The sequence below is a fragment of the Sciurus vulgaris genome (assembly GCF_902686455.1).
Source record: "Sciurus vulgaris genome assembly, chromosome: 1".
In the NCBI taxonomy this organism is placed as follows: Eukaryota; Metazoa; Chordata; class Mammalia; order Rodentia; family Sciuridae; genus Sciurus; species Sciurus vulgaris.
In genome coordinates, this window is record NC_136461.1 from 166561128 (window position 1) to 166569768 (window position 8641).

Consider the following 8641-nt stretch of genomic DNA (forward strand, 5'->3'; position numbering starts at 1 on the left):
AGTGTCAAGTAACTCTCATCATGTTGAAAGGCAGTGCTGATAAGATAAATTTAGAACATCTCTCATCTCATTTTCAATATTAGCAACTGTGCTATAGTCTTGCCAGCAGACACAAATGTGTGATAAAGTTTAGACATTTTAATCCTTTAGTCTCTCCTGTTTTGATAAATATTAGACATAGGTGGTACTGAAACACCATCCCCAAATCTCTAAATTTTCAGAGAAAACCGTCCATCATAAGCTTATTTTTAAAACTATTGAAAAAGAAATTGTAGGGCTGATTCAGTAGACCAATCTGGGACTGTGACCTCCTGTTGGCTTTCCCTTCATTCCAGGAGGAGTACAAGGTACATTGTTATAAAGAAATAAAATGTAGAAATGGTTTTTAACAGAAGAAATCTGATAAGAATATCAAAGGAAGATATGCCCCTCACATTTCTCTTCCTCAGCTTTCACCTTCTCCTTTTCTATATTCTTCTTCTTTAGCTTATTGTTACTTGATGGATGTCAGAACTCATATTCTCCTTGTGTATCAAATATGTGTGTGGACAGATGGACACACTTTTGTGGCCAAAAATTTGCTCATGGTATTTAAAATTAATGTGGAGGATACCCACTGACTCAAGATAGAGTTACAGTATCAAGTGCTTTTCCAGACTTGTCTTTGGAGATAGGGCCCAGGTCTGATTAGTAGCCCCACTCATCCCTGTGCTGCCAATCTTCTGCTGTAAAACTTAGAGAATTAGTTTATATTTGGCTTTACTTATTTTTTCGTATGCACATTTAAAAGCCACAAATCCTCTAGCAACCTTAGTCACTGAGTTATAGGAATAAATGAAGGTGAAAAATCGAACATATACATTCCTTAAAATAATAAAGCATTTAACTGCATATCCAGTATGCTGGAAGCTGCTCAGACTAAATTCATCCATGTCTGTAATGTTTAACATTACCTTTAACTATTGCATAAAGACACAAAGAAAACCATCCCATATTTTTCTTCTAACTTCTCTTCTTAGAAACACACACACACACACACACACACACACACACACACACACATACACATAGACCAAACACACCACACCCCTAGGGCTCCCCATAATTCACCCTCAAAACAGCAAAGCTCCACTTCCTGAATTCTTACTATTAAGAACACAGGTTCTGTAGGACAAAGCAATCTTGCCTTGTATGCAGATCTTTTCTATGTTCCCACTCACTGTCATGTGCTACCATATGGGGAAAAGGTCATACCTCTGAGGTTTTATGGAATCCTTGTAGGTAAAAATTCCTCCAACTTCAGCCTGCGGAGGATTTTATACAGAACTTGGGTACAGGTCCAGAAATCAATATACTGAACAGACACAAAACATTCCTTCCCTCTGGCCTCTATTACCCCGAGGCAGACAGACACTAGGATGGCCCTCACTATCCCTTTCTCTTGGTATATATCTCTCTATGTACCTTCCCTTGAATGAGGACTGGACATGATGATTTTTATCTAACCAGTAGAATAAAACAAAGATGATGGAATGTTGTTTCCATGATGAGACTATAAGAATATTGTGGATTTTCCCAGGTCACACTTGTTTCCTTGGTTTGCAAACTTTAGTGAAGCAAGTTGCCTTGTGGAGAGACCCACATAGCAAGAAACAGGAATTGCCATCTCCCATCTGGGCAAAACTAAGGCCCTCAGACTAACGACATTCAAGGAACTGATTCCTGTCAATGACCACTGAGCTGGGAAATAGTTTTCCTTTTTTGAGCCTTCAGATGAAACCCAGCTCTGACTAATATTTTGACAGAAGTTTTGTTGTATCCCTTGAATAAGAGGATTCAGGGAAATTGTGTGTGAATTTCTAATCCAAGTAAATATGAGATAATAAACCTGTGGTATTTTAATCCACCAAATGAGCGATAATTTGCTATAGAGCAATAGATAACTAACAGTCCTCCCAACGAGGACTGCCAGGAGCTCTGGTCTGCATGTGAGTCAATCACTGGCAGCTTGACCCACCAGTTAGCATAGCCCTTTTCAGGCTTAAGCTGAAATCACAATAATACATCTATCAGGCTCTTCTCCAAGAGGCAGGAACTGAAGACATTTTTGGATTATCTGTGGGTTTGATTTATCCATATTTTCCCATTCTCAAGAATAACTGTCAACTAAAGCAATAATTTTTACATCTTTAATTTGTGCAAGGGATGCTGCTACAGATTTTAAAACATCAAGTTAAAGAATAAAGAAATTGAATAAAAGCCTAGACACTGGACATCTCAAAGTTACTTTATTTGATGTTCATGATCTCTCTAGATAAGGATCTTTTCATTTAAGTGACATCTTTAGTGATTTAAGATGTACACAAAGATTAGTTGACTAATTAATTGCTTTGTCATCATTGGTAAACCCAATGGTTATGTTTAAACTGGTAAAATGTAAACTGGACAACATACACATAGGATGTAACTGACAGTTTTTTTCCCCCACATAGTCTGAAATGCATTTTTCAAAGCCAAAATTGATTTACAGGTTCCAACATAAACCTCTAGAGCTGTTTTTATTGACAGCAACAGAAAATTCACCACTGATTTTAGCACTCTGGAGATGGCTACTGCAGAAACAATAACTGAACAGAAGAGGGTGAGTTAAATCCCGGGTGAAGTATTTACTGCTTAATGCAGATCTTCAGTCTCAACCTAGTCTTTAATACTCTGCTTCCATGTAGCATGGTTTGACAACAGCAAAAGCAACAGTAGAATGGAAGTTAAAAATCTCTGTCTACTGCATTTCTTCCCTTTTCCCACAAATTAGAAAATATGCCTGGCAGTTTTGCTGACAGTTCAATAATGCACTTCATTTTGCTACTATTCTCAATGACTTTCTCAGTTTCTTGTTTAACAAATCAATGCCAAAATAAAACTTGGAGGTAAACAGATTTTAATTGAGTCTTTGTGATATTAAGTATCTGGGAATTTAGAAATCATAGGATTATAAATAATTTTGGTAATTCATTTTGTTTGAATATTTGGCATTGAGCATTATAACAGCTTTTTGATGGGAAGACAAACATCTAAAAAGTTCTCTTTGTGGGCTCTCTACAACATTTGGGGAAACAGTTGGGGACATTTGGGGAAACAGTTGGGGACATTTGGGGAAATTTTCTGCCAGAGATTTGTATTTCTCCCAACTGGTTTTGTATGTGACTCTCTTTGATATGGGGACTCAAAATTATTATTACCAATTGGTAAGCTTAGGTCTTTTAATAATTGCATTAGGTGTGTTTTTTATTTGTCAAGAAGTCTTCCTATTCACCAATGGTTAGAGATCTCCACTTACATTGTCAGGTAACTCCCACAATAATACCTGATGTAGAGAACTCCCACCCTACCCCTTGTTTAATGCCCTTATTTCATGAAAAACAAAGGGCATGAGGGGCAATGTTTAATAAGTGGATACTAAATGTAAAGGACATTTTAATTAAGCAAACACGGTCTTGAAGAAAGTGTTGGATTCTGTCCCACTAGCAAATTTACTCTGGTAATATGTTCTAACCATTTGAAGTAACAACGACAATAACCAAAGGATACTTTTCCTTTAATTTCTCCATGCCTGATAGTGCACTACCGCAATGGTGCATCTTGCCTGAAACCATTTCCCAAAATGCAAATATGTGGGATTAGAAACTAAAGTTGGCGTTACCTTTTAGTTTCTTTGCTATTTTGAGAAATGAATACAAATGTGAAAGTATTTTCAAAGACATGTAAACAGTTTTTCATGGAGGAAAAAAGTAGAATAGCAATCTATTAAATGATAGATTTTACTATTGTGGTAGATTGTATGTTACAGCCACAGATATGCCTCCTCTCTCATATGCTCTTCCAATGTGACTGCTATTCTTCCCAGGGAAAGTATGACTGTATTCTATATTCCCTCCCCTTACATGTGGTAGACTCCTGATGGTGGCAGATGTTAGAGAATATGACACCTATGTCTAGTAATTAAAGATTATACAACTTGAGCATGATTTCTAAACATAGCCTCCATGCCATGAGGAAGCTCAAGCATCATGTAAGGGACCCATGTGGAGAGGAACCAATGTGCACACTGATCAGCTCCAGCTGAGTATCTAGCCATCAGCCAATGCCCACCTCTTTTGAGTGGTGAGACTCCACTGATTCCAGAGACAGAGGTCAAGTCATTCCTAGCCTACCTCTTACCCTAGTTGATGCTGTGCGGAGTCATCTTGGTGTGGGTACTATTAAAAATAGAGATTCCTGAACAAAACTAGTGATTGGGGGAATTCGTTTAACAGAAAGAGGTTAACTGACCCAAGTATTATCGTTTTTGCATGAGGCAACTGAAGTTTATGGTGGATAAGAGACTTGAGTAATGACACAAACATTGTAAACTGTAGAACTTGATGTCAAGTTCAAGTCTTCTTTCTACATTAAAAAGAAAGAAAAGGTTGTCCTGAATAATAACTTGGTAGAATTGAAAATGACCTTCAATGTTCACCATTTCTCTTAGATATACCTATAGATCATTAACACTTTTTATTAAGTTCATGAGCAAGATGTTTCCATGGCTTTTAATATAAAGAAAATATTTTCAGTTTGCTATGGTGATGAGGTAATTTGTCTTTTCTAGTTTCAAATCATTCATAAGTTCATCTGGCTTAGATCGTAGTTTGCTCTTATTCTATATGATATTGGCTTGATTTACAGCAGTGTTCAGTTAAAAAATAAATGTTGAACACCTGACCAGTTAGCTATGCTATTAGTAAGAAATGGTAGAAATACAAATTGAAAGGTACTATTTAGCATCTCAGCCTCCTTATACACATTGATATCCCTTATATTTGGTTTCTTTTTTAATACCATTCATATTGCAAAATGTAACCTTGCTGAACATTCACAACTGTTCCACGTTCTTTGTCTAATCATTTCAGGTGTTATCATAGAACAGGGAGAACTACCAAGGTGTTCCCATGAGCCTTACGGAAACACCAAAGGGTAAATGTCAGTTTAGAACTTAGAAAGGTAAGAATTCAACTCTAGGCAACTGTTCTCACCCCTGGGCCAGTTTACTCACAGATATTACATTCAGAAAGCAATTTCATAAAAACTACTTTATTGTAAATCTCCCTTATGTGTTATCCAATAATTATCTAACAGACATTTGGTATAGGAAATTGTAGTAAAAACAAAAGTAAAATAAAAACTCCTAAAGAATTTCAAGTAAGACAAAGGAAAAAAGCATGTGATGGAGACTTTTCAATATCTAAATTAAGGTATAAGTACTAGATGGATTCTTTTATGATTGCTAGTTGTAATTTTGTGGGACCATTAAATCCTCCTTCTATTGCTCCTGTTCTTTGCTTTAACTGACTCATTTAGAAAGATTACTTGGACTTTCTGGCCAATGAAACCAGTGATAAAATTGGATAATATAACTAGTGCAAACAAAACTTTATTTGAAATATCTTCTATTCTGTGGAACAGCTTGAGACAATTTTCTTAAAAACTATACCATGAAACAATAAGTATTATCTTTGGTGAAGGTTATTATGCGCTGAGAACACAAGGTTTGATTGAATGAGAAAAAGAAAAAGAACAGACAGTTCTGTTATTGGGTGTCTACTACAGCTCAGGTGTTTGATATATATTTCCTCATTTAATTCACACCAAACCCCAATGAGATTGCTTTTTATTGTTCATTTGCAACCAAGGAAACTAAAGTTTCAAAGTTCAATAACTAAATCAAATTTCACTGACTATGATGTAGCACAGATTCAAAATTCTCCAGCTTCTAGTCCAAGGTGGTACACAATAGACCACGCTCTAGAGAGACATGTATTTATGTCCATGATAAATGTGGAGTCATTTGTCAGCTGCAAAAGATCAACAAAGCCACACCCTATCAGTGCCACTCATTCAGTTGTGTGAATTTATAGTCTACAGGTATTAATTTCCTAATCTCAAAAATGGGATAATTTCTATTAAGGATTTGGAAATCACACATTGCCTTACATAAAGCTCAGTTGATTCTTGCTTTTATTATTTCATGACAGTCAGGATTAAAATTTTTAATCTGCTCCCAATATCTTGTGGGAGGCCAAAATGAAGAACAAAGTTATTTATATTTTAATTACCATGGCACTACAGGAGTTTTGCTAAAAAAACACTGACTTTTTAGAAGACTGTCTTGTTCCTTCAACTTTTTTTTCAAAGCACCTGACAACTAGGAAGCAATTCATTTCTCTCTTTTCTTCTTACTACTTTTCACTGTCCTTCTGTCAGTTTGCCTTTAATAATTTATCAATTATGCCTGATCAGGCCTGCTTGGCTGGCACAACTAAGCTATAAAGAAGAGCAGGAACAGATGTCAAAAATGCATTTGTTTTCTCTTTCTTGCCAAATGCCAGGCAAAGAATGACACTGTTCTGTTTGCCTGCCCCATTTAGTGGTGAGTAGTGCAAAATGGTTCACACAACATCTGCTTCCATAAAGACCTGCGAGCATTGCCCACGTATGTCCAGATGTTATTGCATACAAAACACAAATATCTGTAGAACTGAAAGTGAACACACTCTCTTGGGATGCCAAATCCAGTGTTGTTTTGTTTCAAGGTCTGGAGGGAAAATGGCAAAAGAATGGTAGTAGCATGGACTGAACAAGAGATCTGGTCTCCTTTTGATTCCATTTTCTCCAAACAAGTTGGCTGCCATTTCAAGAACCCAGTACTGAAATTTAAAATGCACATTAGACCCCTTAGCCGTGCCCTCAACCCCGAGAGATGAGAAGAGGGAATCCACTGCAGAAAAGATCATACTGTTACACAGTCACAAGATTTCAGAGAACAAAGTAAAAGAGTTTATTTTTCTCCTCAGGAAACCAGTGGACCCTTATTAAGGATCCACTTATTAAGTTAACTTGAGAACGTAAGAAAGTCCTTCCTTTGGTCCCCATCTCTGTTCTCCACCTCACCATCCTCCCCAAAACGTCATGCCACTCTGTCTTTCCTTTATTAATCCACCTTATTCTCTTGGCCTCAGATGTGGCCTCTCAATCATTTGTTTGCAGCAAGTTTCTCCCTTGGTGGAGCCTAGTGGGTGAGGCAGAGAGCTTATTTCAGAACTTGTAATTGTGATGACAGAATGAAGAAAGTCACCCTTTCTGGTATAGTATCAGGGGAAAGAACATGTAAGACCAAAGTTTTTCCTCATTAAGGAAAAAAATAACATCTCAAGTATCACTTAGGTAATAGGAGTCAAACATCTACATCTCTTTATGAGGGACATAGTTTAGCCTGGACCACACACTTGAGATTTGCAAGGGTTTGTCCTAAGCTTCTGAAGAGTAGAAGAATGGCAATCTTGTCATACCAGAATGAAAACAGGTATGATGGTTTGAAGCCATTTTTATCCATCCTCCTGTTCCTGTATGGATCTCTGGACTGACCCTGTGGCAGCAGGTCTAGATTGACAAATGGGGGTGCACCATCCAATAGCATTTGTGTGACAGTTACTGAATATTTTATTATAGAGCTGGAGTTATATATTTTTTAATAAAGGGACAGATATTAAATATTTTCAGCTTTGTAGGACATACGGTCTCTATCACAACTCACATCTGTCATTGTAGCATGAATGCAGCTATAGACAATGCATACATGAATGAGTATGGCTGTGTTCCAATAAAGCTTTATTTACAAAAATGGGGGGTAGGCTGGATTTGGCCCATAAGTCATGGTTTGCAACCCCTGTTATAGAAATGAATGTATATTCCTAACAATATCTCTGTAGACCAATGAGGAATATTTTTCTCTGTCTCTCTTTGGACACTTTTTTCCATGATTAATATTTTAACTTCTTCCTGTTCTTCTTTGATCTCTTTTCTTTATCAAAAATATATTAAAAATGATTAAGGTATGAACTCTACCTTCAAGCAGTGAAATAATGTTATTGATACAGGGCACTGTGGAAACAAGCAGGAGGTTAATTAGACAACAAGGAAAGAGTCACAGAGAAGGTGACAGAAGTTGCATTTCAGAAGATGCAGTGGGACTTGCTAGACTGCACATGACAGGCATTGTGACATTTCAGGTAGAACGAAGTCTGTATGTAGAGGGGAGAAAAAGACAAGAAAAGGCATGGCCCACCTAGGGAAAGAAAGCTTGTTCTGTAAAAGTTTAATAAAAGGTGAAATTAGGTTGTCATGGCGAGGTAAGACGGGAGAAGTAGGTGGCATTTGGTTGTCTTTGCATGCTATGCAAGGCATTGAGGCTTGGCCTGCTCTCTGTCCACTGATATGGGGTGGGAAGGCATGAGATTGTGGGTGGAGCTCTGTCAGGGCAGCACAGCGTGGCCTTTCATTCCTTGCTCACCTTCTGCTCTGTGGTGCTGTTCAACCTCTCTGGGTTTCCATTCTTTCACTTTTAAAAGGGAATAATAATAATATGAATTGCATGGTTGTTGTGAGGATTGAATAAGTTAGTATTTGTGAATCCTTTTCACAAGATCTATAACATAATAAGGTGCTAACGAATCATTTGCTGAATTTTAAAGATTATACAATTATTCCAGCATTCTGGGAGACTGAGCCCAAATATTAGCACTAGAGATAAGGAAGGTGGTTAGGA